Below are 18,904 nucleotides of genomic sequence, written 5' to 3'. Positions count from 1 at the left end.
TCTTGTTGACCCCAAGATGACCTCAGCATCTCTTGTCGAAGTGTAACTGGAACGACAATTTGAGATACACTGGGCCAATAGTCTTGCTCAGAAGTGATGCGAGAACGCCACTTCCTCATTAGAACACCATCTCTGTCAAAGTAACCCACACAAACCTCCTCTGGACTTATCTCAGCAAAAATAGGAGAGAGGGAAACATCTTTACTTTGTTCAGCAATCAGTTGCAACCTAGACATCGAAGTGTCAACTGTAGGGACCCTCTCTTCCTTCAGTGGTCCTACAAACTCGCTCAGCGGTCAACTCAGGAGGTTTAGCGAAATCAGGATCACCCATAAACATCTCGGACAGATCGACCATGGTGGGATCTCTGACATCCTCCTCAACATTAGACTTGCTCCCGGCAACTTTCTTACACATAGCACGCTGGGAACACTCTAGGGTACTTTTCTGATCACCCATCAAGTTCCTCTACTCTGGGTTCCATACAAATTACAGGATTTGGAACGACATTCCCTACAACAAAATCGTTTCCCAAAATGAATGAGACCCCCTTCACCGGTAGGCTAGACCTCACTCCAACAAAAACGGAACCAAAAATAAGATCAGACTCGAGTTCCACATTACTGTATACAAAGGAACTTCCATGCAACCCATCTCCACGCCTTGTACTACCACATTGTAACCAGTTGCTGAAGTGTCAGACAAAGGCAAAACACCCTCCAAAATGAAGGATTGGGCTGCCCCAGTGTCTCACAGTATCTTTACCGGCTGCTTAAAAGCATCACCACTCTGCAGAGACACGAACCCGTCTGAAACAAAAGGTTCATACACAAAATCTTGTTTAGGAGATACGTACACCAATCCCAACCAGACTTAATGGCTCCCACAAGAAGAAACATTTTTCTCTCTCTCAGTTTTCTGTTTCAACCTAGGACAATGTGTCCTTTCTCACAGCAGTAATGACAAACTGCCGGATACGAAAAACCTGTTTTCTGCCGATCTTTATCTTTGGGCACTGTAGAAAAAGACTGAAACCTCGTATGAGGTGACTTCACTGGATTGCTTTTTGCGCAAGGATAACTACTGGGTGCTTTGTTTGTGAAGGTAATTTTATGTGTCAACACAAACTCATCTGCAAGAACTGCAGCTTTCTCATAAATGGAGGTTGTAGGCAATTCTTGAACTGCTCGAGAAGTACGAGTGTCTTTAAATCCTCCAGGTCCTTGACCTCTTGAGAACCACACCACTGATCAAAAATACATGCTTGTTCCCTTGCGAACTCAACATGGCTTTGTGATTATGTCTTTCGTAATTTGTGTAACTGTTGTCTGTATGCCTCTGGGACCAACTCGTAAGCCCGAAGGATAGCAGCTTTAACAGTGTCATAATCTGAACTCTGGTCAAGAGAAAGCGGCGTACACTTTCTGGGCCTTTCCCACAAGAACACTTTGGAGGATCGGTGACCATATCTCACAGCCATTTTAGGGATGTGGCAGTCCACTCAAAACAGTAAAATATACATCCACTTATTTTTTGTTTAAAAGGCGGTACAAGCAGGCTGTTCCGACCAAGATCAAACTCTGTTGAGAGTGCATGACTGGATTCTGAGTGCTTCCAGATCCATCTCTTAATCGAATGGCATGCTCACGTTCCTGATCTTGTGGTTTGGCTGCACGCTCATCTTGTCTTTCCCTGTGCTCCAACTAATTTATGTTGTTCCAATCTCTCCTTAGGTTATATTTCCTTGTGCTCAAGGTCTAATTTATGTTGCTCCAACTTTGCTTTTAGTTCTAACTCCCTCAGTTGCATGTCTATGGGACTCACCCCACCACCCGTAGCACCCTTTTCATCAGCCTCGCCAAAACCGTACCAATCAACTCTTTGACTACTGTTTTTGGATTGCCAGATGCCACGGATGTCATAAATGCTTTGCAATGATGAGCAGATTTGCCTTTGTACATTTATCCAGCATCTCCCATGTAGGGGTTTTCCACAAATGCTTCCAACTTAAAGTCCATGGATTTTTTTATAAGCCTGTGTCTTTATGTAACTTTCAAAATTATTGCACCAATCTTATAACCCTTTTGGGTGGATGTCAGTGACAGAAACTCTACCACAAAACAGAATTTTGAACACTCATATCTGGACACAGCAGAGCTTCAAAGTAGGTGATTAGAGCCTCTATCATACCCATGGGAACCAAGATCCTGGACGAGCCCCCATTTTGTTACGTTCCCAGCTGACAAACTGAAAATGTCACTGACAACAAAGGGATCTAACAAAGAAAAATAATTTTGTCAACCAAAACAAAACAAAGGGGTTTAAAAGGGGTTATGAAAGGCACCCATGTGGGTGCCCACTGAATGTTGGCAAAGCCACTAGTAAGGGGTTCTAAAAGACACCCACCATGTATTTATTTTTATTATTTTTTATTTCACCTTTATTTAACCAGGTAAGCCAGTTGAGAACAGGTTCTCATTTACAACTGCGACCTGGCCAAGATAAAGCAAAGCAGTGCGATAAAAACAACACAGAGTTACATATGGGGTAAAAAACATGAAGTCAAAAATACAACAGAAAATATATATACAGTGTGTGCAAATGTAGCAAGTTATGGAGGTAAGGCAATAAATAGGCTATAGTGCAAAATAATTACAATAGTATTAACGCTGGAATGCTAGATGTGCAAGAGATTATGTGCAAATAGAGATACTGGGGTGCAAAAGAGCAAAATAAATAACAATAGAGGGATGAGGTAGTTGGGTGGGCTAATTTCAGATGGGCTGTGTACAGGTGTGTCACGGTTTCGGCCGAGGCTGCTCCTCCTCCTGGTTCGGGCAGGCTTCGGCGTTCGCCGTCCCCGGAATATTAGCTGCCACCGCTCTATGTTTCTGTGTTTGATTGCTTTTGTCTGTCTGTCACACCTGTGTCTGTTTGAGTGTTGATTACGTGTCTTATAAGTTCCTTGTTTTGCTCTATGGTAACTGTGTGTTGTTATTTTCCGTTGCCTATTTTGTATATGATACGTGTTTGTTTTTCCGTATCATTTTTCTATGTTTAGTGTTTTACGCGTGTGCGTAATTTTCCCTCGCCTCTTCGTGTTATCGAGGTCGGGGTTTATACCATTGCATTTGAGACTATTAAAAGTCTTGTTGGACTAAACCTCTGCTTCCTGCGCTTGACTCCTCCACCACATCCACAACGGTTTATCACAGAACAACACACCATCATGGAGTCAGCAGGATCAGCGGCGGCACCCGAATCCCTGCTGGACCGGATCGATTTCCAGGACGCCATGATCCAGCGACTCGGGACCGCCATGGACGAGGTGTCCAACGCCCTGCGCCGATTGGTGAACTCTGAGGTGGCCAAGGACCCTTACAACATCACCTCACCAACGGCCAGTCCTCCTCTCTCAGTACCGGAACCCAGTGGCATTCGGCTCTCACTCCCGAGGGCATATGACGGTTCTGCAGCCGGGTGTCAGGGATTCCTCCTGCAGGTAGAACTGTACCTTGCCACTATACACCCGGCGCCCTCGGGATACGAGAGCGTCTCCGCCCTCATCTCCTGTCTCTCCGGCAAGGCGTTGGAATGGGCCAACGCCGAATGGAGGGGAATAGACGGCGCTACCATCACCTACGCGGAGTTCTCCCGCCGCTTCAGGGCTGTCTTCGATCATCCCCCTGAGGGGAGAGCGGCGGGAGAGCGTCTATTCCACCTCCGACAGGGGAAGAGGAGCGCACAGGAGTTCGCACTGGAGTTCCGGACACTAGCGGCAGATGCGGGGTGGAATGAGAGGGCCCTCATCGACCAGTACCGATGTAGTCTACGAGAGGACGTTCGTAGGGAGCTGGCCTGCAGGGACACCAACCTGTCGTTTGACCAGTTGGTGGACATTTCCATCCGTCTGGATACCCTGCTGGCTACCCGCGGACGTCCCGAGTGGGGGTCGTTCTGTCCACCCTCCAGCACCCCCGAGCCGATTCCCATGGAGCTGGGGGGTGCTGGCGCTAGAGAGAGGAGGAGAGGGAACCCGAGGGGGGCCATCCCCTGCACCACCTGCGGTCGTGGAGGACACACTGCGGCCAGGTGCTGGGGAGGGTCCCCTGGGGGAGGTGACAGCAGGCCACGCACTGGGGAGTCATTTCAGGTGAGTAGGCGCCCCACTCACCCAGAGCTCTCTGTTGGTCACATGAGTATTCCTGTAAGGTTTCCACAGGTGGCACCTCATTCCCAGCATAAGGCGCTAGTAGATTCAGGCGCAGCTGGGAACTTTATTGATCGGGCATTTTGTAGTAGGTTAAGGATTCCCCTTCGGCCGGTAGACAATCCATTTCCTGTCCACGCATTAGACAGCCGGCCGTTGGGGTCGGGCCTTATCAGGGAGGTCACAGCGCCACTGACTATGACGACGCAGGGGGGTCATGAGGAAATCATTCAGTTCTATCTGATTGACTCTCCTGCGTACCCAGTGGTGTTGGGTCTTCCCTGGTTAAGCACCCATGATCCTACCATAGCGTGGCAACAGAGGGCTCTTATGGAGTGGTCTGCCCAGTGTGTAGGGAGATGTCTAGGTGTTTCCATAGGGGCGACCTCGGTAGAGAGTCCGAACCAAGTGCCCGCACTGCGCATTCCCCCCGAGTATGAGGATTTAGCACTCGTGTTTAGCAAATCGAGGGCAGCACGGCTACCTCCTCATAGACAGGGGGACTGTGCGATAAATCTCCAGACCGGAGCGGCTTTTCCCCGGAGTCATGTGTATCCCCTGTCTCAAGAGGAAACTGCGGCTATGGAGACATACATAGCCGAGTCCTTGGCACAGGGATACATACGGTTCTCTACTTCCCCAGTCTCCTCGAGTTTCTTCTTTGTGAAGAAGAAGGACGGGGGATTGCGCCCGTGTATTGATTATCGTAGTCTCAATCAGATCACAGTTAAATACAGCTACCCACTTCCACTGATTGCGACGATGACGGAGTCATTACGCGGAGCGCGGTTCTTCACAAAGTTGGATCTCAGGAGCGCGTACAATCTGGTACGCATTAGGGAGGGGGATGAATGGAAGACAGCATTTAGCACCACCTCGGGTCATTACGAGTATCTCGTCATGCCATACGGTTTAATGAATGCTCCTTCAGTCTTCCAATCCTTTGTTGACGAGATTTTCCGGGACATGCATGGGCAGGGAGTAGTAGTTTACATTGACGACATCCTAGTGTACTCTGCTACTCGAGCCGAGCATGTAGCCCAGGTACGCCGAGTGTTGAGACGACTGTTGGAGCATGACTTGTATGTCAAGGCAGAGAAATGCCTGTTTTTCCAGGAGTCCGTCTCCTTTTTGGGTTATCGGTTGTCCGCGTCTGGTGTGGAGATAGAGGTAGACCGGGTATCGGCCGTGCGTAATTGGCAAACTCCAACCACTGTAAAAGAGGTGCAGCAGTTCTTGGGTTTTGCTAATTACTACCGGAGGTTTATTCGGGGTTTTGGACAGGTTGCAGCTCCCATTACGTCCCTGCTAAAGGGGGGTCCGGTTCGCTTGCGGTGGTCGGCTGAGGCGGACAGGGCATTTGTCAAACTGAAGAACCTGTTCACCTCGGCTCCTGTGCTGGCGCATCCGGATCCCTCTTTACCATTCCAGGTTGAGGTAGACGCGTCCGAGACTGGTATTGGGGCAGTTCTATCACAACAGTCCGGCACGCCACCTAAACTCCGCCCCTGTGCGTTCTACTCCAAGAAGCTCAGCTCGGCGGAGAGTAACTATGATGTCGGGGACAGGGAGCTGTTAGCCGTAGTCCAGGCCCTAAAGGTGTGGAGGCATTGGCTTGAGGGGGCTCAACACCCTTTCCTCATTCTGACGGATCACCGTAACCTGGAGTACATCCGGGCAGCTAGGAGACTGAACCCTCGTCAGGCTAGGTGGAACATGTTCCTAACCCGGTTCGTTTTTAAGATCACATACATCCCTGGGTCCCAGAATGGTAAGGCAGACGCCCTGTCCCGGCGGTATGACACAGAGGAGAGGTCCAACGAGCCTACTTCCATACTGCCGGAGTCCTGTTTGGTGGCTCCGGTGGTGTGGGAGGTCGATTCAGAAATCGAGCGGGTCCTGTGGGGCGGACGTACGTTCCGCTCGAGATTCGGGATCGACTTATTTATTGGGCTCTTACAGCACCCTCCTCTGGACATCCAGGTATTGGCCGGACATTGCACTGTCTTAGCATGAAATACTGGTGGCCAACGTTAGCCAGGGATGTGAGGGTTTATGTCTCCTCCTGCTCGGTATGTGCCCAGTGTAAGGCGCCTAGACATTTGCCCAGGGGTAAGCTACATCCCCTGCCCGTTCCACAACGACCATGGTCCCACCTATCGGTGGATTTCGTAACAGACCTTCCCCCCTCCCAGGGGAATACCACCATTTTGGTCGTTGTGGATCGGTTTTCTAAGGCCTGTCGTCTCCTTCCCATGCCGGGTCTCCCTACTGCCCTACAAACCGCTGAGGCCCTATTCACCCATGTTTTCCGGCACTATGGGGTCCCCGAGGATATTGTGTCTGACCGAGGTCCCCAGTTCACTTCCAGAGTTTGGGGAGCGTTCATGGAACGGTTGGGGGTCTCGGTAAGCCTTACCTCGGGGTACCACCCAGAGAGTAATGGGCAGGTGGAACGTGTCAACCAGGATGTGGGTAGGTTTTTGAGGTCCTATTGCCGGGACCGGCCGGAGGAGTGGTCGAGGTTCATCCCCTGGGCAGAGATGGCCCAGAACTCTCTCCGCCACTCCTCAACCTAAAACACACTGGAAAGGTGTTAAGTTGGTGATCAGCCGGTCCTGGCACTGTGGCACGAGAGCCAGATCGAGGCCCCTGCGGTGGACGAGTGGATTCAGCGCTCGGAGGAGACGTGGGACGCTGCCCATGTCCATCTGCAGCGTGCCATCCGTCAACAAAAGGCGAGCGCCGATCGCCACCGCAGTGAGGGACCGGTGTACGCACCGGGAGATCGAGTCTGGCTCTCGACTCGAAACCTGCCCCTCCGCCTGCCCTGCCGGAAGCTGGGTCGGCGGTTTGTGGGGCCCTTCAAAGTCCTGAGAAGATTGAACGAGGTGTGTTACAGGTTACAACTGCCAATTGAGTATAAAAATATTAACCCCTCGTTCCATGTGTCTCTTCTCAGGCCGGTGGTAGCTGGCCCACTCCAAGAAGATGAGATAGGAGAGACCCCTCCGCCCCCTTTGGACATCGAGGGGGTCCCGGCGTACAGGGTCCGGACCATCCTGGACTCGAGGCGCCGGAGGAGTGGTCTCCAGTATCTCGTGGAGTGGGAGGGGTACGGTCTGGAGGAACGGCGCTGGGTGCCCAGGGGGGACATACTCGATCCATCCCTCCTGACTGAGTTTCACCATGGGCATCCCACGCGCCCGGGTCCGCGTCCTCCTGGCCGTCCCCGAGGCCGGGGTCGGCGCGCGGCTAGGGCCGCGCGTCAAGGGGGGGGTACTGTCACGGTTTCGGCCGAGGCTGCTCCTCCTCCTGGTTCGGGCAGGCTTCGGCGTTCGCCGTCCCCGGAATATTAGCTGCCACCGCTCTATGTTTCTGTGTTTGATTGCTTTTGCCTGTCTGTCACACCTGTGTCTGTTTGAGTGTTGATTACGTGTCTTATAAGTTCCTTGTTTTGCTCTATGGTAACTGTGTGTTGTTATTTTCCGTTGCCTATTTTGTATATGATACGTGTTTGTTTTTCCGTATCATTTTTCTATGTTTAGTGTTTTACGCGTGTGCGTAATTTTCCCTCGCCTCTTCGTGTTATCGAGGTCGGGGTTTATACCATTGCATTTGAGACTATTAAAAGTCTTGTTGGACTAAACCTCTGCTTCCTGCGCTTGACTCCTCCACCACATCCACAACGGTTTATCACAAGGTGCAGTGATCGGTAAGGTGCTCTGACAACTGAAGCTTAAAGTTAGTGAGGGAGATAAGAGTCTCCAGCTTCAGAGATTTTTGCAATTCGTTCCAGTCATTGGCAGCAGAGAACTGGAAGGAATGGCGGCCAAAGGAGGTGTTGGCTTTGGGAATGACCAGTGAGATATACCTGCTGGAGCGCAGACTACGGGTGGGTGCTGCTATGGTGACCAATGAGCTAAGATAAGGCGGGGATTTGCCTAGCAGTGATTTATAGATGGCCTGGAGCCAGTGGGTTTGACGACGAACATGTAGTGAGGACCAGCCAACAAGAGCGTACAGGTCACAGTGGTGGGTAGTGTATGGGGCTTTGGAGACAAAACGGATGGCACTGTGATAGACTACATCCAATTTGCTGAGTAGAGTGTTGGAGGCTATTTTGTAAATGACATCGCCGAAGTCAAGGATCGGTAGGATAGTCAGTTTTACGAGGGCATGTTTGGCAGCATGAGTGAAGGAGGCTTTGTTGCGAAATAGGAAGCCGATTCCAGATTTAACTTTGGATTGGAGATTATTTATGTGAGTCTGGAAGGAGAGTTTACAGTCTAACCAGACACCTAGGTATTTGTAGTTGTCCACATACTCTAGGTCAGACCCGTCGAGAGTGGTGATTCTAGTCGGGTGGGCGGGTGCCAGCAGCATTCGATTGAAAAGCATGCATTTAGTTTTACTAGTGTTTAAGAGCAGTTGGAGGCTACTGAAAGAGTGTTGTATGGCATTGAAGCTCGTTTGGAGGTTTGTTAACACAGTGTCCAATGAAGGGCCAGATGTATACAAAATGGTGTCGTCTGCGTAGAGGTGGATCTGAGAGTCACCAGCAGCAAGAGCGACATCATTGATATACACGGAGAAAAGTGTCGGCCCAAGAATTGAACCCTGTGGCACCCCCATAGAGACTGCCATAGGTCCAGACAACAGGCCCTCCGATTTGACACACTGAACTCTATCTGAGAAGTAGTTGGTGAACCAGGCGAGGCAGTCATTTGAGAAAACAAGGCTATTTAGTCTGCCAATAAGAATGCGGTGGTTGACAGAGTCGAAAGCCTTGGCCAGGTCGATGAAGACGGCTGCACAGTACTGTCTATTATCAATCGCGGTTATAATATCGTTTAGGACCTTGAGCGTGGCTGAGGTGCACCCATGACCAGCTCGGAAACCGGATTGCATAGCGGAGAAGGTACGGTGGTATTCGAAATGGTCGGTGATCTGTTTGTTAACTTGGCTTTCAAATACTTTCGAAAGGCAGGGCAGGATGGATATAGGTCTGTAGCAGTTTGGATCTAGAGTGTCACCCCCTTTGAAGAGGGGGATGACCGCGGCAGCTTTCCAATCTCTGGGGATCTCAGACGTTATGAAAGAGAGGTTGAACAGACTAGTAATAGGGGTTGCGACAATTTCGGCGGCTAGTTTTAGAAAGAAAGGGTCCAGATTGTCTAGCCCAGCTGATTTGTAGGGGTCCAGATTTTGCAGCGCTTTCAAAACATCAGCTGTCTGAATTTGTGTGAAGGAGAAGCGGGGGGGGGGGGCATGGGCAAGTTGCAGCGGAGGGTGCAGAGTTGCTGGCCGGGGTAGTGGTAGCCAGATGGAAAGCATGGCCAGCTGTAGCAAAATGTTTGTTGAAATTCTCGATTATTGTAGATTTATCGGTGGTGATAGTGTTTCCTAGCCTCAGTGCAGTGGGCAACTGGGAGGAAGTGCTCTTATTCTCCATGGACTTTACAGTGTCCCAAAACTTTTTGGAGTTAGTGCTACAGGATGCAAATTTCTGTTAGAAAAAGTTAGCCTTTGCTTTCCTGACTGCTTGTGTATATTGGTTCCTAACTTCCCTGAAAAGTTGCATATCGCAGGGGCTATTTGATGCTAATGCAGTACGCCACAGGATGTTTTTGTGCTGGTCAAGGGCAGTCAAGTCTGAGGAGAACCAGGGGCTATATCGGTTCTTAGTTCTGTATTTTTTGAATGGGGCATGTTTATTTAAGATTGAGAGGAAATTACTTTTAAGGAACAACCAGGCATCCTCTACTGACGGAATGAGATCTATATCCATCCAGGATACCTGGGCCAGGTCAATTAGGAAGGCCTGCTCGCTAAAGTGTTTTAGGGAGCGTTTGACAGTGATGAGGGGTGGTCGTTTGACCGCGGACCCGTTACGGACGCAGGCAATAAGGCAGTGATCGCTGAGATCCTGGTTGAAGACAGCTGAGGTGTATTTAGAGGGTATGTTAGTCAGGATGATATCTATGAGGGTACCCATGTTTACGGACTTAGGGTTGTACCTGGTAGGTTCGTTGATAATTTGCGTGAAGTTGAGGGCATCTAGTTTGGATTGTAAGATGGCCGGGGTATTAAGCATATCCCAATTTAGGTCACCAAGCAGTACGAACTCTGAGGATAAATGGGGGGCAATCAATTCACATATGGTGTCCAGGGCACAGCTGGGGGCTGAGGGGAGTCTGTAGCAAGCGGCAACAGTGAGAGACTTATTTCTGGAAAGGTGGATTTTTAGAAGTAGAAGCTCAAACTGTTTGGGCACAGACCTGGATAGTATGATAGAGCTCTGCAGGCTATCTCTACAGTAGATTGCAACTCCACCCCCTTTGGCAGTTCTATCTAGACGGAAAATGTTATAGTTGGGGATGGAAATTTCAGAATTTTTGGTGGCCTTCCTGAGCCAGGATTCAGACACTGCTAGAACATCAGGGTTGGCGGAGTGTGCTAACGCAGTGAATAACTCAAACTTAGGAAGTAGACTTCTGATATTTACGTGCAAGAAACCAATACTTTTGCGATTACAGAAGTCAGCAAATGATAGCGCCTGGGGAGTAGGAGTGATACTGAGGGCTGCAGGGCCTGGGTTAGCCTCTACATCACCAGGACTAGAATATGGATACGGCTAAAGGCTTTAAGAACTGGTCTTCTAGTGTGTTGGGTACATAGAATAAAGGGGGCAGATTTCCAGGTGTTGTAGAAAAGATTCATGGCATTATGTACAGACAAGGATATGGAAGGATATGAGTAAAGTGGAGGTAAACCTAAGCGTTGGGTAACAATGAAAGAGATAGCATCACTGGAGGCATCAATTGAGTCGGTCTCCGCGTGTATGGGGGGTGGGACAAAGGAGCTATCTAAGGCAGGTTTAGCTGGGCTGGGGGATCTACAGTGAAATAGTACAATTAGAAATAACCGAAACAACAATAAGCTAACCATGTTTGGGCTGAGGCTAAACATAAACAGGATGTAGTACCGTAAAAAGGAACAGTCCAGCAGACATCAGCTGTATAGCTGAGTTATCATAAGGTCCGGTGAACAGCAATAGGATAGTTCGGAGGCTGCTAAAGCACTAGCGAGTAAGAGGCCACGGCTAGCGTGTGCTAGCGGGCCGGGGCTAGCAGATGGAATCTTCGTGGTCGACGTCGTAACCACATCAGACGATTTCGTCGGCAGACCAGTCGTGTAGGATCGGCGGGGCTCCGTGTCAACACTAGGTGGTCCCGTCCGGTTGACAGAGAGGTAGATAGCCGGGAGATGGGCCTAGCTCAGGATGATTAGCCAGACCACAGCGTCCATTTTGTTGCAGCTAGCTGGTAGCGATGAATCCGGAGTTAAAGGTCCAGTGATTCAGTGATTCTGGCAGAAAAACTGATATGTTCTGGGTCGATAACGCGCTGTGCAGACTGGCCGAATATCCGGTGATTAATGTCCAGTGATTAAATTAATCCCGCAGAAAAAAAAATCCAATGTTCTGGGTGAAATACCGCTAACTGTGGCTAATAGCAAGTAGCTAGTTAGCTGGCTAGCTAGTTTCAACTGGAGATTCTAGATAAAAGGTAAGTCAGTAATAGAATCCGTTCCACATTGAGTGAGGCGGGTTGCAGGAAAGTATATTTTGTAGAAGGATGAAAAGTCTGATAGGGAAATATGTACGAAAAATACAACAACAAAAAAACAGGGTATTTACAGGCTATTTACAGACACACGACAAAAACAGAACTGCACTACTACGCCATCCACAAGATCTGCCTCCGAAAATAAAAACCCACAACTTAGGTTGGAGAGTAAAAAGAATATGGAGCAAAACAAACAAGGGAAACAACAAACATCAGGCTTCTTTCAAACTTAAATAGGTTGAGTTTGAAATCGCACCTCAGCTACGGTGAAGTGTAGCTCTCCCAACATCTCTCAAGCTCAATTGGAGCACTGGGCCAGCTGCTCTTAAATATCACCAGGGCTAGCACAGGTGAAACACCTTCCGACTAACGAGATGGACAAGCCAGCACAGGTGTAACACATACTTACTAACGAGGTGATACAAATTGGTGCACCCTACGTGCTAACATGCTAACGTGCTACCTCAAAATATAAATGGAAAAACCAAAACCGGTAACAATGTCCATCATCCATTTCGTATGATATATTATGAATTACAATTCATATGAAAAAAACAAAACCGGTAACAATGTCCATCATCCATTTGGTATGATATATTATGAATTACAATTCATATACAGTGGGGAGAACAAGTATTTGATACACTGCCGATTTTGCAGGTTTTCCTACTTACAAAGCATGTAGAGGTCTGTAATTTGTATCATATGTACACTTCAACTGTGAGAGACGGAATCTAAAACAAAAATCCAGAAAATCACATTGTATGATTTTTAAGTAATTAATTTGCATTTTATTGCATAACATAAGTATTTGATCACCTACCAACCAGTAAGAATTCCGGCTCTCACAGACCTGTTAGTTTTTCTTTAAGAAGCCCTCCTGTTCTCCACTCATTACCTGTATTAACTGCACCTGTTTGAACTCGTTACCTGTATAAAAGACACCTGTCCACACACTCAATCAAACAGACTCCAACCTCTCCACAATGGCCAAGACCAGAGAGCTGTGTAAGGACATCAGGGATAAAATTGTAGACCTGCACAAGGCTGGGATGGGCTACAGGACAATAGGCAAGCAGCTTGGTGAGAAGGCAACAACTGTTGGCGCAATTATTAGAAAATGGAAGAAGTTCAAGATGACAGTCAATCACCCTCGGTCTGGGGCTCCATGCAAGATCTCACCTCGTGGGGCATCAATGATCATGAGGAAGGTGAGGGATCAGCCCAGAACTACACGGCAGGACCTTGTCAATGACCTGAAGAGAGCTGGGATCACAGTCTCAAAGAAAACCATTAGTAACACACTACGCCGTCATGGATTAAAATCCTGCAGTACACGCAAGGTCCTGCTGCTCAAGCCAGCGCATGTCCAGGCCCGTCTGAAGTTTGCCAATGACCATCTGGATGATCCAGAGGAGGAATGGGAGAAGGTCATGTGGTCTGATGAGACAAAAATAGAGCTTTTTGGTCTAAACTCCACTCGCCGTGTTTGGAGGAAGAAGAAGGATGAGTACAATCCCAAGAACACCATCCCAACCGTGAAGCATGGAGGTGGAAACATCATTCTTTGGGGATGCTTTTCTGCAAAGGGGACAGGACGACTGCACCGTATTGAGGGGAGGATGGATGGGGCCATGTATCGTGAGATCTTGGCCAACAACCTCCTTCCCTCAGTAAGAGCATTGAAGATGGGTCGTGGCTGGGTCTTCCAGCATGACAACGTCCCGAAACACACAGCCAGGGAAACTAAGGAGTGGCTCTGTAAGAAGCATCTCAAGGTCCTGGAGTGGCCTAGCTAGTCTCCAGACCTGAACCCAATAGAAAATCTTTGGAGGGAGCTGAAAGTCTGTATTGCCCAGCGACAGCCCCGAAACATGAAGGTTCTGGAGAAGGTCTGTATGGAGGCGTGGGCCAAAATCCCTGATGCAGTGTGTGCAAACCTGGTCAAGACCTACAGGAAACGTATGATCTCTGTAATTGCAAACAAAGATTTCTGTATCAAATATTAAGTTCTGCTTTTCTGATGTATCAAATACTTATGTCATGCAATAAAATGCAAATTAATTACTTAAAAATCATACAATATAATTTTCTGGATTTTGTTTTAGATTCTCTCACAGTTTTAGTGTACCTATGATAAAAATAACAGACCTCTACATGCTTTGTAAGTAGGAAAACCTGCAAAATCGGCAGTGTATCAAATACTTGTTCTCCCCACTGTATGTTACGAATTTGCAAAATGTATGATTTGTTACAAATTCCAATGTGTTGTGGCTAACGTTATCTAGGTGGCTAATGCTAATGTTAGCTAGCTGGCTAACGTTAGCTAGGCTAGAGGCTAGAGTTAAGGTTAGGTGTTAGGTTAAAGTTAGGGGAAGGGTTAGATAAAAGGCTTACATTTAGGGTTAGGGGAAAGTTAGCTAACATGCTAAGAAGTTGCAAAGTAGCAAGTAGTTGAAAAGTAGCTAATTAGCTAAAATGCTAAAGTTTTCCATGATGATATTCAAACACACAACCTTTGGGTTGCTAGACGTTTACGTTATTCGCCCACCCTCCTTTCGTTCTTACGTTAAGTAACCTTTTGTCTTATGTAACCATAACAGCCTTATCCTAAAATTGATTAAATCATATTTTCCCCCCTCATCAAATCACGCACAATATCCCATAATGACAAAGTAAAAACAGGTTTTTAGAAATGTTTGCACATTTATAAAAAATAAAAAAACTGAAATATCATATTTACATAAATATTCAGACCATTTACTAAGTACTTTGATCTCTGCAGATCCTTTCAAGCTCTGTCAGGTTGGATGGGCTGCACAGCTATTTTCTGGTCTCTCCAGAGATGATCGATCGGGCTCAAGTCCGGGCTCTGGCTGGGCCACTCAAGGACATTCAGAGACGTGTCCCGAAGCCACTCCTGCATTGTCTTGGCTGTGTGCTTAGGGTTGTTGTCCTGTTGGAAGGTGAACCTTTGCCCCAGTCTGAGGTCCTGAGCGCTCTGGAGCAGGATTTCATCAAGGATCTCTCTGTACTTTGCTCCATTCATCTTTCCCTTGATCCTGACTAGTCTCCCAGTCCCTGCCGCTAAAAAACATCACCAAAGCATGATGTTGCCACCACCATGCTTCAGTGTAGGGATGGTGCCAGGTTTCCTCCAGACGTGACGCTTGGCATTGAGGCCAAAGAGTTCAATCTTGGTTTCATCAGACGAGATAATCTTGTTTCTCATTGTATGAGAGTCTTTAGGTGCCTTTTGGCAAATTCCAAGTAGGCTGTCATGTGCCTTTTACTGAGGAGTGGCTTCCGTCTGGCCACTCTACCATAAAGGCCTGATTGGTGGAGTGCTGCAGAGATGGTTGTCCTTCTGGAAGGTTCTCCCATCTCCACAGAGGAACTCTAGAGCTCTGTCAGAGTGACCATCGGGTTCTTGGTCACCTCCCTGACCAAGGACCTTCTCCCACAATTGCTCAGCTTGGTGGTTCCAAACTTCTTCCATTTAAGAATGATGGAGGCCTCTGTGTTCTTGGGGATCTTCAATGCTGCAGACATTTTTTGGTACCCTTCCCCAGATTTGTGCCTCGACACAATCCTGTCTCGGAACTCTATGGACAATTCCTTCGACCTCATTGCTTGGTTTTTGCTCTGACATGCACTCTCAACTGTGTGTGCCTTTCCAACATGTCCAATCAATTGAATTTACCACAGGTGGATGCCAATCAAGTTGTAGAAACATCTCAAGGATGATCAATATAAACAGGATGCACCTGAGCTCATAGCAAAGGGTCTGAATACTTATGTGAATAAGGTATTTATGTTTTTTATACATTTGCAAACATTTCTAAAAACCTGTATTTGATTTGTCATTATGTGGTATTGTGTGTAGATTGATGAGAAAAAATAATAATTTAATCCATTTTAGAATGAGGCTGTAACGTCACAAAATGTGAAAAAAGTCAAGGGGTCTGATTACTTTCCGAATGCACTGTACATGTCGGATTTTCACTATGCATAATACAGTAATGTCTCTCTGGATAAAATCAAGAAAAACAGCTCAACTACTTCTCTCTGACTGGTACCTGTTACTCCGTAGTGTTGCGCATATCTTCATTACCCTGGTCCTGGACTAAAAAGCTATTTAAATGGCGGTTCAATCTCCATTGACCATGTCTTATAGTCCAGGGCTAGGCTTTATTTGTGTCTGGGAAACCGGCACCTATTGATATCTCTCTCGCTTCCTCCTTCTGCTCTTTCTCCTTTACTTCCCCTCTGTTATTTCAGTTTATCACTATCGGATGGACTGGCCCATGGATCTGCTCCCATTGCCCCCCTGTGCTGAGCTGGGGATCCGTCCTCTGAGTGGGCTCCTGTGGACCCTGCTGCTCCTCTTCCTATGGTATTGTTACAGGGTGGGCTCCGACCCGCCAGCCCCAGGCAGAGCCATCCCAGGAAAGCACAAGTCCGGCTCCAGACGCTCTGTGTTGTCCCGCGCCGGCAGCTGTGCCGGAGCAGAGTGCAGTGCCACATCAAAGGTGACCACTGGTGGTCGGGGGACTCCCTGCATCACCATGGAGATGGGAGATGGGGGAGGAGGAGCAGGGGCGAGGCTACCTGACCCCTGTGCTGAGCCATGCCCTGTTCCCAGCCCAGGCCACAGCGAGTGGCAGGAAGCTTTATGCAGCACTGCAGGAGTATGCAAAGCGCTACAGCTGGGCTGGCATGGGACGCGTTCATAAAGGACTCCGGGATCAGGTAATGTGAAATCTGAAATTTACAGTCATTTCAATTAATGATATACCCATTGATTTTCGAAGAATATGAAATGCCTCATGAGCTTAATACAACTGTCTAACCCCATCATAACCCGAAAGATAATGGTTGGTTGGTCACACTTTATTTGGATAGAACAGATAGTCCATCTGTAGATGTTCTACAGATGGTCATACTATCAACCCACTATATTTTCATAAGCAACTGGAAAGGGAAAGAGGGATACCTAGTCAGTTGTACAACTGAATGCATTTAACTGAAATGTGTCTTCCTCATTTAACCCAACCCCTTCTAAGTTTGCGATTAGGGTTAGGTTTAGAATAAGGTTAAGGGTAAGGGTTAAGTTTAGGGTTAGGATAAGGGTTAAGGTTAGACTTAGGGTTAGTAGATAGTTAGTTCATGTCAAGGTAGATGTAGGTGGGTGTGGGTGGAATCAGGCGCAGGACGCAGTACGTTAGTCCAACAGACTTTAGTGATGCACAGCAAAACAAACACGAAATAACTGCCCTGAGGCAAAAGCTCCGCACGTAGGCGAAAACACAAGCGCACAAACAGGTGCGACAAAATACTCCAAAACTAAGGAGCAAAATAGCTCAACCGAGCAAACAGTAATAATCCAGCCTACCGGCACGACAGTCAAACAATCACACACAACACTAGACAAACACAACGAGAACTTATAGGACACTAATTACACTAAATGATAACAGGTGTACAACAATCAGACAAAAGCAAACGAACATGGAAACATACAACGGTGGCAGCTAGTATTCCGGAGACGACGACCGCCGAAGCCTGCCCGAGCAAGGGAGAGAGGCAGCCTCGGCCGAAACCGTGACAGTACCCCCCCCTTGACACGCGGCTCCAGACGTGCGCCGACTCCGGCCTCGGGAACGACCAGGAGGACGCGGAGCAGGGTGCGTCGGGTGCCCACGATGGAATTCCGTCAGGAGAGACGGGTCCAAAATGTCTCTCCTCGGCACCCAGCACCGCTCCTCCGGGCCGTACCCCTCCCACTCCACTAGATATTGGAGACCCCCCATCCGACGTCTCGAATCCAAGATGGACCGTACGGAGTACGCCGGTGCCCCCTCGATGTCCAATGGGGGCGGAGGAGTCTCCCTGATCTCACTTTCTTGGAGTGGGCCAGCTACCACCGGCCTGAGAAGAGACACATGGAACGAGGGGTTAATACTTTTATACTCAACAGGTAGTTGTAATTTGTAACACACCTCGTTCAACCTTCTCAGGACTTTAAATGTCCCTACAAACCGCCGACCCAGTTTCCGACAGGGCAGGCGGAGGGGCAGGTTTCTGGTAGAGAGCCAGACTCGATCACCAGGTGCGTACACCGGTCCCTCACTGCGGTGGAGATCGGCGCTCGCCTTATGACGTCGGAGGGCCCGCTGCAGGTGGACGTGTGCAGCGTTCCATGTCTCCTCCGAGCGCCGCGCCCACTCATCCACCGCAGGAGCCTCGATCTGGCTCTGCTGCCAAGGTGCCAGAACCGGCTGGTAACCTAACACACATTGAAAAGGGGTTAGGTTAGTGGAGGAATGGCGTAGGGAATTCTGGGCCATCTCGGCCCAGGGAACGTACCTTGCCCACTCCTCCGGCCGGTCCTGGCAGTATGTTCTAAGAAACCTACCCACATCCTGGTTCACGCGTTCCACCTGCCCATTACTCTCCGGGTGGTAACCCGAGGTGAGGCTCACCGAGACCCCCAACCGCTCCATAAAAGCTCTCCAGACTCTGGAGGTAAATTGGGGACCTCGATCAGACACAATATCCTCGGGTACCCCGTAGTGCCGGAACACATGGGTGAATAGTGCTTCGGCGGTTTGCAGGGCAGTAGGAAGGCCCGGCATAGGGAGCAAACGACAGGCCTTAGAAAACCGGTCCACAACGACCAGTATAGTGGTATTCCCCTGTGAAGGAGGAAGGTCAGTGAGGAAATCCACCGAGAGGTGAGACCATGGTCGTTGTGGAACGGGCAGGGGTAGTAACTTACCCCTAGGCAGATGTCTAGGCGCCTTACACTGGGCGCACACCGAGCAGGAGGAAACATAAACCCTCACATCCCTCGCCAACGTGGGCCACCAGTACTTGGTACTAAGACAGTGCACTGTCCGGCCGATACCAGGGTGTCCAGAGGAGGGTGACGTGTGAGCCCAATAGATCAAACGATCCCGAACCTCGAGCGGAACGTACTTCCGACCCTCCGGGCATTGAGGTGGACTAGGGTCGGTGCGTAACGCCCGCTCAAGTTCGGCATCGACCTCCCATACTACCG

General features: G+C 48.8%; 1 pseudogene across 1 annotated transcript in view; it reads left to right on the top strand.

The window, feature by feature from the left end:
- The first annotated feature begins 16,136 nt into the window (after window positions 1-16,136).
- Window positions 16,137-18,904, top strand: part of LOC311142814 (aspartate beta-hydroxylase domain-containing protein 2-like) — an 85,742-nt pseudogene continuing 82,974 nt past the window's right edge. Inside the window, exon 1 of the transcript in view lies at window positions 16,137-16,593. The product of the transcript in view is annotated as an aspartate beta-hydroxylase domain-containing protein 2-like (transcript). The remainder of the gene's footprint in view (window positions 16,594-18,904) is intronic.

This window comes from Coregonus lavaretus (genome assembly GCF_964263955.1).
Source record: "Coregonus lavaretus genome assembly, chromosome: 2".
NCBI classification, from domain to species: Eukaryota; Metazoa; Chordata; class Actinopteri; order Salmoniformes; family Salmonidae; genus Coregonus; species Coregonus lavaretus.
The sequence above is the reverse complement of the archived record's forward strand: the minus strand, read 5'-3'. Positions and strand labels throughout refer to the sequence as shown.